This window comes from Varroa destructor, unplaced genomic scaffold (assembly GCF_002443255.2).
Source record: "Varroa destructor unplaced genomic scaffold, Vdes_3.0 BEIS01000004.1, whole genome shotgun sequence".
Taxonomy (NCBI): Eukaryota; Metazoa; Arthropoda; class Arachnida; order Mesostigmata; family Varroidae; genus Varroa; species Varroa destructor.
Genome location: NW_019211457.1, coordinates 10876191 through 10897683, shown reverse-complemented (window position 1 = coordinate 10897683; position 21493 = coordinate 10876191). Strand labels below are relative to the sequence as shown.

At 42.2% G+C, this 21493-nt stretch overlaps 1 protein-coding gene and 1 long non-coding RNA gene across 17 annotated transcripts in view; one reads left to right on the top strand and one right to left on the bottom strand.

Annotated features, from left to right (window-relative positions):
* LOC111248920 (complement factor H-like) overlaps positions 1-18187 on the top strand; it is a 55018-nt gene extending 36831 nt beyond the window's left edge. For 6 of the 9 annotated variants that reach the window (XM_086986047.1, XM_086986046.1, XM_086986045.1 and 3 more), the window contains 2 exons: positions 3019-3346; positions 13886-18187. The gene's annotated coding sequence lies outside the window, so the exon portion shown is untranslated. The remainder of the gene's footprint in view (positions 1-3018; positions 3347-13885) is intronic. The other 3 variants (XM_022802040.2, XM_086986043.1, XM_086986042.1) reach the window with 1 other exon arrangement.
* On the bottom strand, positions 8781-21336 carry LOC111248921 (uncharacterized). Of its 8 annotated transcripts, XR_015325713.1 has the most exons (3): positions 13177-13476; positions 12227-12290; positions 8781-12042 (listed from the first exon to the last, which is right to left on the bottom strand). It is a non-coding gene; the product is annotated as an uncharacterized LOC111248921 (long non-coding RNA). The 8 variants fall into 8 exon arrangements; XR_015325714.1 differs by lacking the exons at positions 12227-12290; positions 13177-13476 and adding an exon at positions 20607-21336; XR_015325712.1 differs by lacking the exons at positions 12227-12290; positions 13177-13476 and adding an exon at positions 13626-13886.
* Positions 21337-21493: the final 157 nt, after the last annotated feature.

Here is a 21493-nt window from a genome sequence, read left to right as displayed (position 1 = left end):
TATATATGATAAGCCAAAGAAACGTATAAATGTGGCCTGTAAATGATGCAGACCAAAACCTTGTTTCTGAAGAAGATTAATTTTTCCGAAGCGCATGGGTCACTGAGTAACGAAGCGAAGTCCATGCTACGACTTGCTAACGACGTTACCTCCTAACACAGATCCGTACGGCCATTGTCTGGGAGATTATAGTCAGTCTGGACCCTTTGACCGCTCAACTGCCCACAGAAAGAAAGCGAAGTTCTGTTGAGACGCATCCGTTTTCCTTACCATCGTGTTTGAAATATGCAGGACGCCTCATTTGGTTCAGCAATGCTTAACGGTTGTCTCCCAAGCGGTCTTTCAAGCCGCGTGATTTTGACGTTCGTGAAGGCACTGTGGCACGATGTCGTCTTCAACTGTTTGTTCCCTTAATAATAGTATGCTCCTGTCTCCCTTGTTCATAATGATAGTTATGACGCTAATGGTCGTGATGTAGAATATTGGGTTAGCGATTAGATCATATGAATGTCTGTGTACAATTATCCGGCCAAGCATATACCTTATCATGGCGACGCTCAGCTTTTCCTGTTAGCGGTGCATAACGTAGAAAATTTACGCCTCTGGACGTAATTTGACGCAAATGAAAACTAACCTGCTATCAGACGGAAAATGTTACGTTCGGTACTATTCAGCTGTTATCATCAATACTTTTTACTAAGGCAACTAGATGTTTAAATAAGCCTCCTTATTCAAGCGGGTTGATCTGTGTGGATTAGGTTCTATAATTTTTGATGAAATTTTGATTTTTTGATTGAGTCCACACTTTCTACGGACTCCTAACAGTGTTTTTCTAAAGGGAGATATTTGTGCTTTTCCGTGCGAGTGTGACCTTTCTTTCAATGTTATCGTAATGTCATTGAAGAATAAATTCCGTCTGGTGTTGATGCCATCAGTATTCTCTATTCTTCGAGGTGCTTAAACTTTTTTCTATAATTTTGTATTGTAATTAGCAGTGTAGAAACCGAACCGAAATACGCATATCATTATAGTTAGTACATGGCATCGTCGTGTCACCACTTCGGTGATCGGATGAACGAAGCCCTAGTCAGGTCATGAAGATTACTGTGCGTCTACCTCACGCTCGAAATGTGACGTCGTAAGCACCGCGTATACGCTTGACTCGATTACCGGTTCCGGTTTGACATATCACGCATGGCGGCAAAACACTCTAGGGACTGCAAGAAACGAAAATATCTTCGAGATGTAATACTGTGGTTCTAAGGTGGAAACATGTACACTTGAACAACATTTCAGATTCAGACAGGTCTTAGTTTACGACTCAGTATGGTTCTAATTGGTATGCTTTACTCAAATAAATTAGCCTTTACTTTACTGCGTCGTCAACTTGGGCACTATCATTGCCAGTTATGTTACATCGTTTTCATGGCAAATATTTACCTTTTTAGCGAAACGTCCCTCACCAATAATTGCCAGTCGACGGCGTTCCAATGAATGAGCGTACGTAATACTAATGTTGGTTAGCAGACGATCATGTCCTGTCGGCCAGCCATCATAGACTTCCTATGAAAGCAGCGACGACGCTGGAAACTCTTTCAAGTAAACGCGCTTCTTGACCTGCTCGGTTCTCAGTACGCGCGCCTAATCGCGTTACCGTTTTTATTATTTCGTGACCTTCCGGGACTACCTCCCGTTCCAGCTCTCGTCCGATTCCGTTCGCTATCAACCGATTCGCTGTGCCATTTTTACCTATTGCTGTTCCTGCTATGCCAAATAGACGAATGCGGCGTTCTGTGCCATGGCGAACATTGCAATGCTATTTCCATTACATTCTATTGTCAGGCATATAGCAGGACACGCCATTGCAATAGTAACAGCAGCGGCGGCTGCAGCAGCAGCACTAGGGCTGTTACTCAAACAAACTAGAACATCGTTAATCGAGCAGCTTGAATGACTCTCTGAATGATTCAGCGTAAACGGACAGACAACGAGGCCTTGTCATCACCCATCACCGTCGCAAGTCTCCTGTGCAGTCCCCTTTCTTCTTTGCGCTTCCTTCCTCCTAGCTTTATTCTGTGTAGTCATACTTGAGATCTTGATGGTGTCCTTTCTGGGAGCATTGTTTACAAATCGTATTCCTATTATTCTATACAATTCTTGATTAAAAAAATAACTTCTCCAATCTTCAATCAATTCGGTTGCAAAGCAGTATAAGCACGATGACAGGCTAATCTCGCTATCGAAATGTATGTCGTCCTTACTTTTACTAATGACCCAATTGCCAGAGCTCATTCTATTCGGGACTTATTACTCATCGTTTTTTTTTCTAGGATTCAATTTGAAGACTATACAAGTTCCAAAGACGACAAACTCGGTACCTAATACAGTATTTCACTAATCAGTTTGCACGTAACATAACGGGATTATAGTCAATACCCGGAGTTGCTCGGGGACATGGCATCTTTCTATAAAGGACAAATGCCTTGACACAGTTCGCAGCCCCAGAACAGGCTTATGCATAGCCTCAGTGCAATACGTAGCCTTTCCACTGGACCTATTTCTCGTAGGCCTATGAATTTCAAAACCATGGGGCTTTCGTATGTTTGATAAGTTAGTGAGTATAAATAGCCATTCGCAATAATACTCTACTTAGAAACAGAAGCATAAGTGTTCTGGAAGTTGCAAATAATAAATACATCAGAAACGTTTTTGCGTGATGGGAGAACCGATCCTTAGTAGTGTTATAATTAATTACCAGTAGATCTCTTTCACGTTGTTCTATATAGTTGTAAGTTCACCTTAGCACTTACTAGTGCTAATGTGTTTGTATTATATTGTTATTTTACAATATAGCGTAATTTTCGGGAAAATGTTCGATGCCCACTCTGGTTGTTTACCTTGGCCTCGTGTGAATGGGAACTTACGTATAGGGCATTATAATATTGTACTATTTTAGGTAAGAACTAGCGCTACCATTTGATCTCATTTTACTATGCAATTACCTCTGTTGTCTTTTAGGGAAGCGATGAGCTGTGAATCAAATATATCTGCAATACGAACGCATCGCTGAATCTTGAAAAACAGGCAGACGCTCTCCGTTATTGTATGGCGACTTACCAAGAGATGCGCATGTGTACAGTCATGATCGTCATGTTTTTTCAGTACTTGATAACGATATGGAATATTATGATCTATTCTGCGTACCTAAGAAACATCGCTAACAGGTAATGGAGGGCAAGATTGGACCTCCTTCCGGAACACCCATGAATCGGACCAGCCTTTGGCAGACGTTCCAACGATATTCCTAGCTCGAGCCGTTCATCGACCAACATCTATTATTAGATGTGTACGTGGATCAGGCCAAGTAGTAGACCTAGATTAGAAACGAAACGCATGTCGCTGTTGGTCGGTCGGTCGGTCGGTCCGACGGATGAACGGACCTCACCAGCGATAATAAAGATAGTAGATAAATAGCCAGCATAGTCTAAATACCAGTGTTACCATAGTTTAGACGGCGAACTGATCATTGATGAAAATGGCTTAAGTTTCGTTGACCGTTCGGCTGCTTTGCTATAACCACAATCGTCGTTTCTGTCAATATTCAAGCGATTCTCACTCTGATTGAATAAGGCTTGTCACAATTTACTCGCAATAGTCGCAATTGCCCTATGTACTCTTTTGCAGACAAACGTTGTTCTTCCTGCGTCAATAAAACAAGATTTCTGCTTTTTCTTCTTTTTTTTTTTGGTGGGTCGAACGAAAGTTTTTTGTCCCCGATCTTTGGTCATCTTCTGAATCATCAGATAATCCCCACTTTTGGAATCGTCCCACCGCCTTTTTTCCCCACTCACTTCTTCTGCTCTGTTCTGCCGTCTGTCTGATCTTCCAACGGCCTTTACCGCACGCCGCCCGTACTTCAGTGGCAACATTCCGGTGCACGATCAGCTGTTGTTGTCATCCTCGAAGTAGTACTGTTGTTAGTTGTGATTTTCTGCCCGATGACGCATTCTGCGATCACCAGGTTATCTGACGATAATGACAGTGACCGGTTCTTCTGCTGCTGCTGCTGCAGCCGCAGTCGGTGCTAATTCTGTCCGTTCTTCCGGATCGCTTTCTCTTTATTTTTTCTTTCATCGTTTTTTCCGTGTTATATTTATGTATCTTGGGTTCATCCTGTCTCGTCTATGGCTGCGAGTGCTCCTTGTCCTAGACGTCACGGCGGCAGCTAGTCATGAGGGAGACACTGGAAAAGCGGCCACCGATCAGACAGAATAGAAGCTCCATGAAAAATACGACAGCAATGGCCAATCTTGCAGTCGTAGAAAGTATTTCGGTTCTGCTAGGGTTTGTTCTCTTGTGTTGTAGACCCGCGGCCGTAACGTCGCGTAGCGGCGTAACGAAAACGGCAGCAAAAGCGCCACACTCAAAAACCAGCTTCAGCAGATGTTGTTCGCACCACCACTGCCCACTATAATAATTATGGCTGTAGCAGCGGTAGAGGTTAGGTCGCTGACTGGAGGACCATCTCCTTTGTCGATGTCGTCAGCAAAGTTGTTGGCTGTGGTTGCTTACTTTCTTTTTACCGTTGTAATGTTGTATCTATCACTATTGCTGTTGAATCGCGGAACGTCATAAGGCATTTGCCATGTACGCGTGGGTTGCGCATGGTGGAAAATTCGTGAATGTATTGCACGCTGGGCTTGCGTCGTCTCGTCGACAGCCGGGCTTGGGTCTGCTGGCCAGCATAATGTGTGTGATTGTAGTAACCGATTTCGAATGGCGTCTGGTGCAGTAGCAACAGCAGCAGCTACTGATCCTGTTATGTATGTATGTGTGTGTGCGTGTCGTGCGTGGCTGGGTCTCCAAGTCCGTGACACTGCCTCCTCGTCGTTGCTTCTTTCATCGTCACGCTACACCGTCGCTACCCATGATTTGCAAAGCGGCACTGTTAGTAGGAGCGAAAGAGTACGGCATAACCGGCAAGCATTAACACGACACTGCAGTGTCTATGTCTAATGTGCATACTGTCCTTGGGATTCGGTCTAGATCAAACGCATGCATATAAAAACACAGATCGACGCATAGCTTGAAGAGGTCTGGAGCTCAGGCCTAAAACAGATACAGTTTTCACTCGGATTTTCTCTAGTCTGCTCCCCTGTTACTGAAACAGAAAAAAGAGAGGCCAGGCCTAAGGAGAGCATTTCAGAGCAAGTCTGGTGTGTATACCTTTGCTTCTGGCGAAGCTCGTGCCTTTGAGATTCACTGATCCCGTCAACGGTCGGTCGCGTGTGCAGCTTCTGCTGCTACTGCTAACGCGATCACGTCAGAGCAGTCTGTCTGTCCCGTTGTCCATTAGTGCTGTTGTGTTATTGTGATTACTATTGAAGAAGCTACCTGTTTGGCTGGCTGCTGAGACTCTAGAGCGGAACGAACCACAGGTATGATTACTCCCTGTATATAGTTGTGTCTGCATGCTCCCGATTCTCTTCATACTGGTGCGAAGTGCAACGGTGACGATGCCATCGACATAGAACAAATACCAGCCTGTTTGCCCATTTGCGCGTTATCTAGTCGACATTTTTTGCGTCTCTTTCGTACCAACTAGCGTAGTATGCACGAAACACGCAGACATCTGTCTATGTGTTTGTAAGTGTCTGCCGGCACACCGTATGTACATTTGTTACCCCTTTATTTCGGATTTCGTGAGGATGTTGATGGTAACAACGATGGTGGTGAAGATGTTTCTGGGGCATCTTCTAGTCGAGTCATGACAGTGCTTCGCTGGAAAGAAGAACTATATCGAGCGCGGCCGTTACGGCAGCCGCCTGCATTGTTTCGAAAGCACTTTCCCTGTCTGTCCATCCATTTATTTATGATCGACGTTGTTATTATTGTTTGGAATAAAATGGACAGACTCTAAACTGAGCGTTCCATATGGGCAGACTGGTAAATGTATTCTTCCATCGAAAGAAGCAATGACAATGATGACTTCCTAAGCACGACCGCTAAGAAATATAAAAGGGTTCAAATTATTTCTGTTTTTTCGTCTAACATAGCAATTTTACATGCCTACGGAATAAATAAGAATCATTGAAATTCGTATTTGTCACACGAACAACCAACTAACTGTAGATATATTATCTTCTTTTTACATTACTGCTAATGAAAAGCGCGGCTAAATGTATCTTTCTCTGTATAGAACAGAAGTTCTATCTACATAACTGACAAGTATTATGCGCTCGATACGAAATTGTACAAATAGCTAGACAAGTCATTATCTGCTTTGAATTTTCTGGGAACGCATCAGCACGCCACTGTTATTCCATTTAACCATGACTTTATTATTAGAAACAACATCGGTCGATGCGAAAACGACGTTCAGACAGCGCCTCTCGACAGGAAAAATGATCAGAATGACCTAGCTAACAACTAAAAATTAACGCTAACCCATTGGAAATTTGCTACACGATCACTTGGTGATGATTTCTTCACGATGTCTGCCAGTCTGCCCTTTTGTCCTCGAGCTTCGACAAGACTGCTCTATATCTGACTCTGAGATGATGCGCCATAAATGGGTGTGCCGTGAGCCGGATAGCAGCGTCGACCATGTATTCACTAGTGAAAGTAATCATAGTATAAATCGTTTCACCAGATGCTTTCTGCGCTGTGTTTCCTGCCTATAGTTTCCTGCTCACAGATTGGGATCGCATCATTTTTTCGATGTGTGTTCCGGTTTACTAAGCTTTTACATTCATAGGTAGGAAACTAAGTTCGGTTGGTTCTTCAAAGATTTTTGCCCGCTTGTGGATTCGAACTCGAGCTTCTATATCGCAAACTGCGTCCTTTCTTGCTGTCAGAGATAAATGCGATGCGCACACTCGTGTCGATAGACAGAAATTAATCTAGGAAGTTTGTTTAGACGGGAAAGGCTCGCCGTTATGCTCAATACGGAATTTTTCGTTCATTTTAAAAACAATTAGAATGATAAATCAATGAATCTGCCGTGGCCGTACGGTGAGTGAAAGCTGCAAACAACTTCTTGAGTGAGCGTGTCGTCATCGGATCAATTGAAGTACGAAATTTTGTCTTCTATAGCTTTCTATGACTGTAACGGTACAACAATGATCTGCAATGCATAAGAAAAAAGAGGAGAGGGGAAGGGGGAGGGGGAGGGGGAGGGGGAGCGGGAGCGGGAGCGGAGAAGAACTTTGACCATTCGCTAGCAGCCAGCTAAACCGCGGTTGCGGACTACATTGGACTACTAGCAGTTCTGGAAAATGCAGCGTTCGCTTTGTTGGTTTATGTGTTTCAATATACGTCTGTCCATGAGAACTTCTAACATAACTCCGACCGTCTTACTTCTGCCGGATCCTGATAGACTACGGACAATAGCAGAAGTACATATGGCAGGTAAATCAACTATAACATGATCGCAATGGCATAGGGACCTTGCCGCTACCCAATCAGACCCAACGCTAAGATGATAACACGGTCGAACTTCTACCGCGAATGACGTGTAGCAAGGACACAACATCAGCACCAATTATCAGCAGCAGTGGCGCACGGCACCTAATGTAGGAAAGATTGCTTGTTGTAGCATACGAAGTTCTGTACTAACTAGCATAAGTTAAGCGGTGCAATTTGTGACTTAGGATAACATAACGAGAGAGGTAGGTAGGTAATCGACGGTGAAGCAACCGTGTCAGAGTTTGGCTGGCAGCCATCTATCAGTCTGTTCAATATGGCATCGTCCTCTGATCTACCCTTTGATAGCGGTATGCCACGACATGGTGCTAATACTTGTCTAGTACCTTCATGTCGACTACCTCTTACAACGACAGCAACAATAGTGGTAGGTCCCATTAGTTCTAATGGCAGTGATGCGAAGCTTCGTTGGGTGAACGCTTGGTAAGGCTGATAAATCAGCCAGTCATCCAAGTATGTAGGTGTCGTTGACAGCACAGACAGCATTCGTTACAAGCACACGCGCACTCGACCGACGACCAGACAGAGACGATCAAAAAACGAACAGTTTTTCTGCGACGGTCGAATGATAACATAGCAGTGGTAGTAATAGTATTGGTCTGCGTAGTTTAATATAGGGGAAATTGGACGGCAGCGGCGTTTAACTATAGACGATGATGGACGGACCGACGATAACTCCGCTCTGATCGATCCCGACAAAAACCAACGCTGCGGGACCAAACTTTCCTCTTTAGCTTCTTCTTTACCTTCCTCGTTAGCGTCACGGTCAACGGTTAATTGATTTCAATCTCTGCGCAAAACACAGCCAGAAGCGACTCGATCCTTGGCAAAGCCACGTGTCCTATTGAAGGAGTGACAGAAATTGATCAAGAAAGATCTTTCCTGATAGGGCCAGCTGGTCAGTGATGATGATGATGATGGCGCCTGAGCGATTACATGCACCGATATACTAGGCGCAGGTTTGTATGTGGAAACGTATCCTATTGGAACTGACAGGAGAACCGCAACATAGCGGATTAGTCTAGCGTATGTATATAGACAAAGGGAATTTAGGTTGATGTTACAGTTTCATATAGTCGAAACAATGTCTAAATTGAAGCAAACGATGTACGTAAACATCGCGGTTAAGAAAATTTACAAGCTCATAAATGTCGATAACCCTGGCAGACGGGATCAACACGTATATGCGTTTCAAAGCAATTGAATATTATCCGGTCTAATAAGGCGTTTATCACACACTATCATATACTATATTATTCTCATACACTTTTCCATTGATGAAAAACGGGACTTCCTTGCGATTATAATAATCCTCTGTGAACATTTTTTATTTCCTCACCACAGTATATATTGTCCTATATAAAACGATCGGTAGGGGATTCACTACGCATTAGGAAATCATAAAACAGTTTGCTTCGAACTAGAAAATTATTTCTTTGTCATTATTTCATTTGAGATCTTCCCGTTTGCCTAAGAAAAAGACAGAGAACTTTCTTTGTTGATTTTGAGCAAAATTTGCGCACGGCACAGACGTATCTCTGTATGCGTTATAGTTTTTCCGATAGCCACAGCGTTATTGCCGCCCGAACGCTTGCAACCTGTTGTGGGAGCTTCACGCACAAAGTCGTCTGTAAAAAGAAAGGCCGCTGATATCAACGGTTTCCGTCACCACAAGAGCCGGATTGCCTCCATAGCCTCTGATCGTCGTCGGTGGAGTTTCCCGATTCGTACGACACATTTTTGCCCCTAAATAAAAGAACTATTCGCAACGCTGCCATCAGAAAAGCAGTTACGAACATTAAGTAAAGGTAAATGTATTCTGAAAGTACCAGAACGTCTCGGTTGTTTATCTGGCTTGCTCGCGGATCGGTTTTCTCGGGCTTTCTCAGAAAACTTTGTCTCCAGATTTGTGAACAACCTAGCGGCCGAAATGGCGTACCATGACATTTCGGTGTTAATGATGGTAATGGCAGTGCTAGTGGTGCGGTTAGAAACAGACCGTTTCGCCACCTGTTCCAACGAATGGTAGAAATAGGGGTACAGATGTTCGGCTTTTCTCTACGTCGGCATGTTGTTGTCGTTAGACGAAGTGTGAAAGAAGGGAGGAAAAATAGGGAAGGATGTAGACAATCTTGTGTCACGGCATCGCTACGGGAGTAGTAACGATAAGATTAATTAATAGCAATAATTGTAATAATAAAGTCGACTACAGATGACAAAAATCAGAAGTCATTCGTTCTTCTGGTATAATACTGCGACGACCGAAACACAAAGTTATCACTCTTATAATACCCACGATAGACTGATTCTTTGACATACATTACTGTCCAGATGTTTGTGTTAACAGAAACCAGATCAATAGAAGAATAGCATCATTGGTAACATTCGTCTGAGATTGTTGTTATTCTATGATGTGAGCACGCGAAGTTTTCCAGTATCGTTTTCCCCTTAGACTGGATCCTTTAGCAATGAAGGCTTACCACTTACTATTATTATGAATTGTTTAATTGTGGTTATATCACAGGTACAAACAAATCGATTGATGAGCGATATTGTAGGCAAAGCTGACTCTGTCTAATATAGCAAGCGTTCTACAAGGGCACTTTCGGTCACCTTGTCGAAGATACCATATATATATATATATATATGTAAAAGTAATAAAGTGAAAAAATATATATAGTTAAGGCTTAGAGAAAAGAAATATGCTCATGTACACTGTTGAAGTGTTATTTCCTTTCGAAGTGGGTTTGATGTCACGTGCCAGCGGGCGTGTATTGTGGATGACGGGTGTCGCTGTTAATATTTAGACCTTACGATAGCCGAGGTCTTCACGACAATCTGCAGTACTCGGCACATAGAACGCTTTGGCTATCATTATGTCATCAAATTTAGTAACAAAATAGTTTTTGACCTTACCTATATATTTCGAACTGCTGATACTATTCATAAAAAGACGTAAAACAAATGTGTACCCTAAATTTCCTCATTCAGCAGCTGGATCGTGCCCTGTTCAGATATTTTGGAGTAAATTCGAGTTTGATTATTTAAAAGCACGAGCTGTGGTACATGACTATTATAGTTGATGCACAGCTGGTGCAATGGCTAGGCCTTATAGTTATAACGCTAGCTTTATTACCTGCGTCTCTGGAGGTCTTCAGTTCCTTTCGATCGCCAGCGAAATACAACATCGGTACGAAATACAAGCAAATTACCTATTTGTTTCTGCTGTATAGCAAAGCAAACATTACGGCAACTGCTGCTGGTTCACTGGGTACACGCAAGCAAGACGTGTATTTGCAGGAATACAGTTCCGGTTTAGCCCCTGTACGCAAAGCCCAGCCGACTCCTTTGGCTGAATTATGGAAAAGATAGCATTGCATGTCCTGGGCGTATATTGCTATCTCAATAGAAGCGTCTGCCTGCGGCCGCATTAATCTTCCACATTTGCTTAGTCCCACTATTTCTGTCATCTTCGAAGCATAGTCTAGCACAGCTGCATTGAATGTGGCTACCCGCGCGTACTCGCACAGAGTTGTATATTATTAAGATGTCGCATTTTACTGGGTTAAATTTCGCTCTCTTTTTGTCACAGCGTTTTTTATATTTGTTATCTCTGCTCGATAATTCGGATCTTTCTGACATAGGCGAAGGGGAAGAAAAATAATTACTTAGCCAGCGCTGATTTAAGTCGGCACAATTGCGGATCGACAGAGTTAGGAGGTAGTCGTTGCTGGTGCTGCGACGAATTTCGAAAACCGACGGTACTGACTGTAATGACGTTTTCGGGGTTTTCCTTGATGTTGACATCTCGTGTGACGGTCTCTCAATCTCTTGTCAGCTGCGGTCAAGAACCAGCTCGGCGGGCAAAAGCTAAAACCAGGAGGCCCTTTTCGACGACTAAGTGGCGCCACCTGGTTGGTCAATCATGGACACGACTCGATGCGGACGGCGAGCGAAAGAGCCTACCGACTTAGAGATGTTTATTCTAGTACTTATCTACAACGAGCCTGGCTCAGAGGACTGACCAAGCGCAGAATGTTCCTTCATGGTCGGTAACTAGTGATTATCGTCGTTCAACGCACTCATTTCTATGATGAAAAACTAACACGTTGCCTAAAAATTCGAGCTGGGTACAGATGTTGATGTGGTATCTTTAGCATCGTAAACGTCAACGGTAGGCCAAGAAACATCACTGACGCAAGGCATCGTGGGTGGTAGAGAATGCTATAATAATATTAGCAGCGCCGTCGAGAGAGACGAGCGAAGGCGATTTCACCAGAATTTTCGAGGTTTCGGTGATAGAAATTTTTGGCACAGCGTGTAGGGAGGCCTGCTTCTGTACAGAGCTCTAGATGCGCCTAGCATTTCTCTACCTAACGGGTTCGATACCAAAGAGACACCTGCTGCTGCTGCTACTACTGCTGCTGCTGCTGCTGTGATCGTTGCCGCCTTGCGTGATAATTTTTTGCGAATTTCAATAGTCGACAGGCGCTCTCAGCGGCCGCTATTGACGTCGTGAAGGACCGCTGCAAAGTTGTTCGAGTCTGCCGAGGACGTCTGCAATAGAGGAAACAGTATCATGCCGGCGGTGTACCTTACTTATAAAAAACGAATTTTGACGGAGAAAATCGGTCGTTGCTCAACGCATTGTTGTCGTGTTGTTATATTATTATATAATATTACATTGGCGTAATAATAATGATCGTAATATGATAGAAATATTATAATAACTGATGCTAACCACTTGATTGACTAGAAATATATCTACTAGACAGATTTGCCGGCAAATCTGGTGATACAACGCGCTGATGAAACGAGACATGAGAAACAAACAATATGTAAATTTACATACGGTGATCGACGAGTCTGAATTTGTGGAGCTATTAAGTGTCATATCTAGTACTGCCCTCTTTGCTGCTGCTGTCACAAGAACTGTGTCTGGATGAGAAAATTCATTTTTCGTGCTGGTCATTCCATTGTTGGTGTTATTATCATAGCAATAGCTTCCATCTTATTTGTGCATGTGCCAAACTAACGAGATATCCGTGTGATTGAACCACGTAATCACGTTTCGTCTGTCGGCCGCACGGCAGCAACAACAACAACAACAACAATAGCAACACACACAGCAGATAAATTCACTATTGTTTTTATCAGAGCTTTGCTGGTTAAGTGAATGGTTTGTCTAGACATAGGGCGAGTCCGATTATCATTAAGTCTGCCGCACAGATATGGGCCTCAAGTGGGTTTCAAGGAAGCGTGTTGCCCATGCGGACTTCGGTTCAAAGCACAAAAGGGTCAGTACAATGTTTAATCCGGCATTATATCATGGTGTAATGGCAACACATCGAAATGATTTTTCCAAGAAGAACGTTTCTCGTTCGAGACATGATTCGTGAGAGCTCTACTATCTGTACAGCTCGTGGCAAAAAAAAATGCAAGAATGCCGGTGTACAGAGTACACAAATATAAGTTGAACAGCTTTAATCAACGTGACAGAATATGGTACGTTGTAAAAGAAAGGTACACATGTGAATTTATTGCTAGTTCAAACATCGAACGAATCACTGCTAGTGCACAAAGCATATATATTCTGATTCGATCCACTTCATTCCTGTTAAACATGCATACGTTACGAAATGGGTATTACTATCGTAATATATTGGCAAGGAAACAAATCAAACGCAGTACTTCACGAGGCCGATGTATGCGTCGATAGTTAAAGCTAGAATAGTACAGGAGCTAATAGTAAGGTCACTGCGGTGATCTCTTCAGAGGTAAACAAAAACTGTTTTGCCAGTGATGACCTTCGTAGCAGACGACTATAGAGGTATTTATGTTTCAGTGTATCAGATTTTAGTAATTCATCGAAGCCATTTAGCGAAGCCTTCACTATCATGAACTGATTTATGTTAGGATTCCATATTTCTTTACCTGTCATTGATACGTGTTGTACGCGCAGAATAACGTCCGTTACTTGTCGTCAATTAGCTAAGCGTTACGCTATCATCAAAAGTGTTGTTAGAAACATAAAAAAAACGTTGATAGAAACATCTTTGATAGAATAATTTTATTCCCGGGAAATACTGTCATTGGCTAGGAAAAAATCAAAACTTCACCCGGTTAGTAGGTATCCTTACCAGATAGGTGTACGGGCACATGCATGTGTTGTAGAGAAATAGCTGGTTAATCAGAACAGATTTCCGTTTCTAGCTCTCGTATTTACGATCGTTATATTCGCCGTACCGCATAACTTCTGTTCTATAAAAAAAATAAATTCCGTCGTAGTCGGATTGTGAAATGAATAACGTGTAGCTTTTACCTTAAAGAAAAAACACGCACAGAATTTTTTCTAGGCCAGAGGTGCTAATGTTGCGATAATGTTTTTTTGAATTTTCAGATGACAAGGAAGACGATCGTGACTTGTCACGTATCGACGCACCTCTACTACATCTCCTGATTCGAAGTTAGGTTGCGTTCGCACGTGCCCATCCGCCGCGGCAGTCCGACGTCGGCGGAGAAGACCTCCGAACACTCAGTCAACATCAATGTCTTTTTCAACGAACAGAAAAATAATATGTATTGTCGTCAACGAACATTCTCTTTCACATATATAAATGCATGTACATAAATCTCTGTTAAAAAATCTAAACGCAAAAGTGGATATAATTGAAATCGGGCTAAAACAAACATGATTTTTTTTTACATACACACATTTAAAGACAGACAGATGACGGCGGCGAGTGGAAGATGATCATGTTCGAAAACATAATTGTTTACGGCAGTTACCTCTGGTCCTCCAGCAGCAATTTACGTAGGCAACGACGACTGAACTCCGACAGTCAGTTAACGGAAAATAGGTATTTATATCAGTCTGTTTCGCTTTATTAGCATCAGCGAAGTCAATAGTTGAGAAATTTTGCATTGTGTATTAGATAAAATCATATGATGGCAAACAACTGTCGATTTCAGGGTAGAGATTAGAGAAATGCAACGTTAGGGTATATAATCGTCGAACGTGTTACATATCTGAGGGATGCGCCGTGCGTTACCAAGCGAAAACGATTTAGTGCGTCTGTTAGATAAGGTCAATTGTTTGTCCATCAGTGTGATGCGTAAACCGTTACGTGCATGCAATGGCTTGGTGAGGTCGATGGTGGTCCGCGCCTGTTCGAATGAATGCGTAGGCCAAAAAAACTCGGGAATAGGACTCGTCTTGCGTGCAGTACGGAGAAAACTTAAGGGGCGCAGTATACAAAATTTGCCCTAAACGCTGGGTCAGCATAACCCATTCGCAGACAACTATCCTGTTTTATTTGCTAATAGGATCCCATTATTCGTAAACTAGTTTTCCATAGTTTTGTAACTATATTCAAGTTTATGTCAATTTGCTCTTGTTTCAACGAAGTTCAAGACATCAAAGATCAAAACGATTATCGGCAATGTCAACAAAGGCCATTTTTATTCTAGTTTTTTCATTTTAACCATTGTCTTTCCGCATATATTTCATATGGAACCGGTTGTGTAGCCGATATTTCGATTTTTTTTTCTTTTATCAACCTGAAATATCCTATCAGATTTGTGAGGCAGACTGTAAGACCCATGTAGTCTGTTGACGTTAAATAAGAAAGCATAACAACATGTAAAGCCTTTTGCCCATTTCTCGGCATCATCAGCGTCCGTTAGCCACTAGTCGGTTTTTACGAATCGAACGATATCGCAGTGGCCTCGGTCGGTCGCATCAGCGATATCGTTCAACGAGAAATTTTTGATACGGCCACAGTCGCTGTCGGGAAAACGCGGCAACAACCACTCTTTTACTTTCTTTTACGCGTCAGTTTCAACGGACGGAGCACCATTTAGTGAATGACGCGTCGATAATCAACCTACCAGTTATCCAGCTAGTGAGCAAACAAAAGTACAACAGCGTCTTATGGCACAAAATAAACGCTTGTCATGCTAAAATATATCGTTGTCAGAGTGAGCCACGTGGAAAGACACTGGCAGACAAGACGACCAACCGCGAAGAGTCGTCGGAGCGTCTTGAGCATTATACGAGCAGCCTTCCCAAAAGATACAGATTAAATAAAAACTTACCTTCCGCCACCATTCAAATCTAATCCACAAACGCAGCAGCGATCGCTCCTACGGGTTTTGACGAGAGGACTCACTCTGGTGCGTATCTTGTGATTTAGGCCAGTAATTTTTCATAGAGTTGAACTTTATTTGGTCTTTCTTTTTCGGCAAAGATTGTGTGCGACCCAGACACTCCCCAAGACGCCGTATCGATGTTAAGAGTCCTCGTGTAACTGTGTCACGGCCGAAACGGCCAGAAAAAATCAAACTGAGATTTGCGCCCATGGGCAGAGAATAGGAAAAGCGATTGCAATACTTGCTTCGAACAGTCCTTTAGCATGAGTACCAAATCAGGTTGGAACAGTACACCTTCATATAGTATAACTTAATGCCGGGTTGTTTGAATCTAGTTTACAATGCAATAGACAAGTCGTTTCTTTATCGGCGATACCGAGAACAGGGCTGAGGCCGAGTTTGCTTCGGTTTTTGATCGACGAGTCCTCTCAATCGATCGATCGATCGAAGAGAGTTTCCTAGTAAGTGTTGGCGTTTCGAGATCAAATCGTTTCGTACCAATTTATCATTGTGAGGTCTCAGGATTAGAGTGGATTACAGCCTTAGGACCGGTCCCGTTATTCTGTTTCCGAGACTGATAAGCCAACCATCGTCCGGCATCACTGAACGAGGCGTCGTACGTGGATTGAATCAGCTGCTTTCGGCTGACGCCAAACCGACGTGCATGGATCGAAAACGAACCCCATACCCGCACGGGCACGTATAAGCAGATGGATATATTAACTATTACTAGCCTTTCATTCCTCAATTCCAAAGCCATGTTTCAGTGGTCAAGAAAATTCAGTGATGGCTACAATCAACAAAAACGTTCCAGCAAAAATATTTTTTGATTACAAAATACAGAGAGTAAATAAAAACGATATACGGGTATTGTACGAGTAAAAGTTGGGATAATTTAATTCGTTTTCGTTTAATTGAAAACGCAAATAAAAGCACGTCATTCAGCACATGTATTGCGGGAACTACCGATATAACGCGCCGCTATGAGCAGCTGCAGCTAGACTCAATTTAACTGTTTACTTACATTTTGCTGTGATGTGAGCTTTTTTCTATGTTCCTTTGTGTCTGCTAGATACGTAATAAAAATAATTGCATGGAGGTACCAGCCACCTGATTGTCCGATGATATTTATATCTTGTTCTCAGGATATATATAGGTTTACCTGCTGTTTAACCTGTCTGATGTACTACTATCTTAGGTCCATCTAACTGTAGACCTCGGAAAATTTTTATCCAAATCCGAAATTTTCTGTTAGACAAAACACTATGCAGAGCTCCAAACATACGGGCACGACGTGGTGCGTTCGTAATGAAACACATAGTTTTCATGAGTCGACGTGTTCTATCCAATGAGCTTTCGATACCAGTCTACACGCTATGAGCACCCAATATGCGCACCTTAAGGACAAGCAAACAAAAGGAGAAAAGAATATTGGGTTAGGGTTCGCGACGAAACCCTGTTGTACCCACAAATTCCCTTTGTATATAAACTGTATTATTTATGTACCTGACACACGACAAAGCAACAAGAGGCTGTGAATAATAATACTAATGATAATAGAAATCATACAATAGGAAGCGATAATGCAGCCGATCGATTTTTTCCTTTTAAAAATGAGCGCACACGTGTGGCAAATCTGTTCGACTAAGGGACACGCAACAGACCTTTGAATAACACCAAAAAAAAAACATCATTTTTCTACGCTGACACCCACAACAATCAATGTCCATATAGTACATCGATGACAGTATATTCTTGAACGAAAATAGAATTTAGATGCGTGTATATCACATACATCAAATATCTCGTTAAAGACACGAACCAAATGGAAGTCCTTCAGAAATCGAAGTACCACTATCAACTTCAATGTAGCCTATTGAGAGAGTAACTGGTCATTCCTACAAGAAAACCTCATCAAGGCAGCACGAAACAAATAATCACTTATGGTATTGAAATTAACCAATTAGGCAACAGACGTCCAGAAAGGAATAACATTATATAGCAGATGTATCGATGTAATATGCAAGTTGAATGTTTGTGTGGCTTTACCGAATGAGCATCTTGGATAGGTAATTTTCAAGATGTCTGAAAAATGTACGAAAAATTTGGCAGTGTCAAGACAAACCAATTTTGAACAAATCGGGGGTGTGTTACGTAAGTGTTTGCTTCGTAGCTAGTGAGGTTCCCAGTCTGTGCTCCGACTATTTTCTCGTATTAATTGACGCGTGCATAGATCGTTCTGAAATACGCTAAGAAATCAGAGAAGCAACAGAGAGCGTTCTGGGCATCTATATATATATATATATATATATATATATATATATATATATATACACGTTAGTAGTCTTAGGAATATATACAATTTTCTGGTCGAAGAAAGAAGCTAGCTTAAAGCCGGAAACACATTATGAAAGGACGATGACTTCATCGTTGATGATTTATCTCAGTGAATTTGCTCTTCATTGTAAGCGATAGACAAAAACCGAGAGAGTGAGATAGGACGGACGAGCAAAAGCGAATAAACGAATCTTATCAAAGGTTGCTTTAAAAATCATCGTTTTCATTTATCCTAGGTCTGTACATATATATATATATATATATATAAAATTTCTTACATGCATCAAGTCCACGTTGTTAGCATGGCAATCAGTGCGACTTTAATCAATAACAGAGCTTTTATGTTGATCCGCTTACCAAATAAATTTACCTCATTCTTTCGCTAAGCGAAGCCCATCGAGTGTCACCGATTTGCGGCTGCCAGACAGCTCCGAAGGTGCACGAACGGGTTTTTTAACTCCTCGATATGCTCTTCAGAGATCCAGTTACAAGTGAACTTAAACATCGTTTTATAAATTTACGAAATCGTTCGAATGATAAAGTCCTATAGAGGTATAAAGCGTTCTACATCCGTCTCCGCATATAGGGTACAAAGTTAGAAGCGCACAAACAAGACCAGAGAATACGAGCGTCCGTGTCGGAATCTTCAACAGCCGCCGCAGCCAAAAAGGCGGACCTTGGACGCGACAAAAGGAACATTACCACCGTTAAGTGTTGATGCCGGTACCGACATGAAAGGCGGCCCCCGCAGTTCCGACATCTGGAATCGATGATCGCCTTCGAGCAGTCGTAATTTATCAAATGACGGTGTATAAATACTGTGATTAGCTGTTTTTCTTTTCTATTCTATTTTTGTACCTCTTTCTCTATTTTCTTATTGTTATTAACGCCGCCATATAGAGTCATTATATTGAGTTAGTAATTTCAAACAATACTTTAATTTTTAGAAAAACCTCCATGATACGAGAATACATAGGATCAAGATAGTGCTAAATAGAGCTTTTGTGTCGAACCGTTCATAGGGTCCAGGTAGCACAAGTCTCCAATCCTTAGAGCTGAAATCTAGCTAGTAATATCCAAAGGAAGATTAAAAAAGATCATAGTATTCGCATCATCAGCGTGCGAAACGGGCGGACGTATAGAAGTCTAGTTTGGCTCTTCATTCTAGGTCTTTCTATCGATCCAAGGAATGACAATGTTTGACCAGCCTTAGATCCAAATGGGAGATGTATTCTCCTATCAATCGGCATTGATTATCGTTGAACTAAAAAATTGAGTGGTTCTAATCGGAATTCAATAATAATCTACCGTACCGGTCTGTTCCATTGAGCTATGGACAAAGCGAATCTAATAATACAACTATCGAAGTTTTTATATAAAATCTAGAATGACTGTCGCATTATTTTAGGGTCCAGCAAACAGAAACAGAAAAACATTTGAAAATTTCCCTTAATGATTTTCTATTGGTGATGGCCATTATTGTGTCCCTAACGGGCAAAAACTTTAAGCTCCCGTTACTCCTTGTGCTTCTTCTTCGTCTGCCATGCAGAACAGCGGTGGCAAAGAAACGGAAGCGAAGCTTTCGAAGGCTTGCACATCTGCTTTGAGCGTACGGTCCAATAGTTAAAACTGGAAGATTGCAGCGGTACGTGCCCTCCTCTAAAGAAGTTTATTAACAGATTCTTGGAAAAAGGGAGCTATTTCCGTTCCCTAAAGAGAGCTCTTTTTCAAGTCGGCCGGAAAATCGCTTGAAAAAAACCCTATCTGCCAAACAACGAAATCGTGACCCCCAAGTGGCCATAGTCCTCTACGGTCTACCATTGCATGAAGTGTAAGAACAAACATAAAAGGAAAAGTCAAAGGCTTTCATACGCTCTCCTCTATAGCTACCTCTATCGATAAGCGGCTTCGATTCAACGTTGTAAAACATTCGAGTATGGCCATACCCTTAATTTACGGAAATTTTATTATTATTTATGGACTCTCTACACAAAGCTAGATTCCAATATTTAAGTGCGTAGCAGATTTAAACAGAATCTGACGCATAACGTTATTTATAAGTAGCAACCTTTTATACAGATGTCTAATTAGTTGAAAAAGGTTCGGGGAGCCCATTCGAAATGAATTATTACGTGTTCGGCTTAAATTTTGTATTATTCGATGGTAGATCCCAACGATCCGGCTTTGGTAAATCAGATAACCAGAAAACTAGCGAGCCAATCACTCGACGCCTGGCTGCTAGACAGTCTTCAGACGATTCGTGCTGTTCCGTCCGCTTTTGTCGTGCTCCGATCGCGTCTACCGCCGACGACGAAAAGCACCAGTAGTAACAGGAGTAGTGGGATCCATTTGCATATATAACTATTTATATTTTGGCGGTAACAAATTCTGCCAGTACTGCTTTTGTCCACGCGTTCGTTTACCGCTTATACAATTCGTTCGCATACTACTGTTGACTTCCTTTCCTCATCAACTTATCCTTTATGACGATAATCTTTTGTGTTGCCAGCTTCACGATCTTCAGCGCTAGCACCAACAGCAAAAAGCGCGCGAGTGAGCACGCAGCGTCATGATTAGTTGCTTCAGAACCTAACAATAATCTTCTACTAGTATTATTCTAGGTATATACATACCTGAAGGATCAAGTTGTTCCTTGCGAAGTGGTCCCAGTCTATCGAAGTGCATGCAGTCGACGCTTCATTCACTCGTCTACCGCTGGCTAAGTTCCGCTGGTATAAAGTCATTATCATCGATGTTATCATCGCTTAGGGCACCGTAATTCACTCAGCGGTGATAGCAAAACTGTCTATAATATGTACCTCGTATTAAAGAAAAAACAACTAGGATTCGTATAAGCGCTTCGCTATCTTCCGCTGTTCGTTACGCCGACGTATCGTCGAGCCAGATGAGAAGTCGAGATGTGTATAGCATTTCCTTCCCAAGCATGAACTACTGCATCATTTTTGGCCGCGAATGAATTGTGCCACGGTACGGCAGACTAATACACGGACTCGCACAGTGTTGCCGGGAGCTCCTTTCGGGCATTTCTTGTCGATCGTGTTACGAACTGGAAAGTTACTAGGGTAAACAAAGTCAATATTCGAAACACAGTTTCCTAATATTTTTCAGCTATCATAAACGTTGCTGCTATTCGAACGACTCATGGACTAAGCCACGTAAACGTACGTTCGCTCGGCTGAAAATTGCATTACGTCTCCGTTTTCTATAGATAATATATTCAATAAGAGCCTATTGTTCTCCATGTCGCTATCCAAACGTTTTTTTTTTTATTTTTAGCAACGTCCGTTTGCATACGAATTTATGATGGCTGCCAACTAAAATTAACTGTTACAGTATATACGTACGTGTTCTGTAACGTAAATACAGCGTTTTACGACTATGCTCAGATCGTTTAGGACATACAGAGTTTAGCTAGAAATGTGTACGAGCATTTGACAAAACGTTTCATCTTAGCCATGAGAGCCGATACTGGCCTTGCGCATTACGAGGCACGTTTACG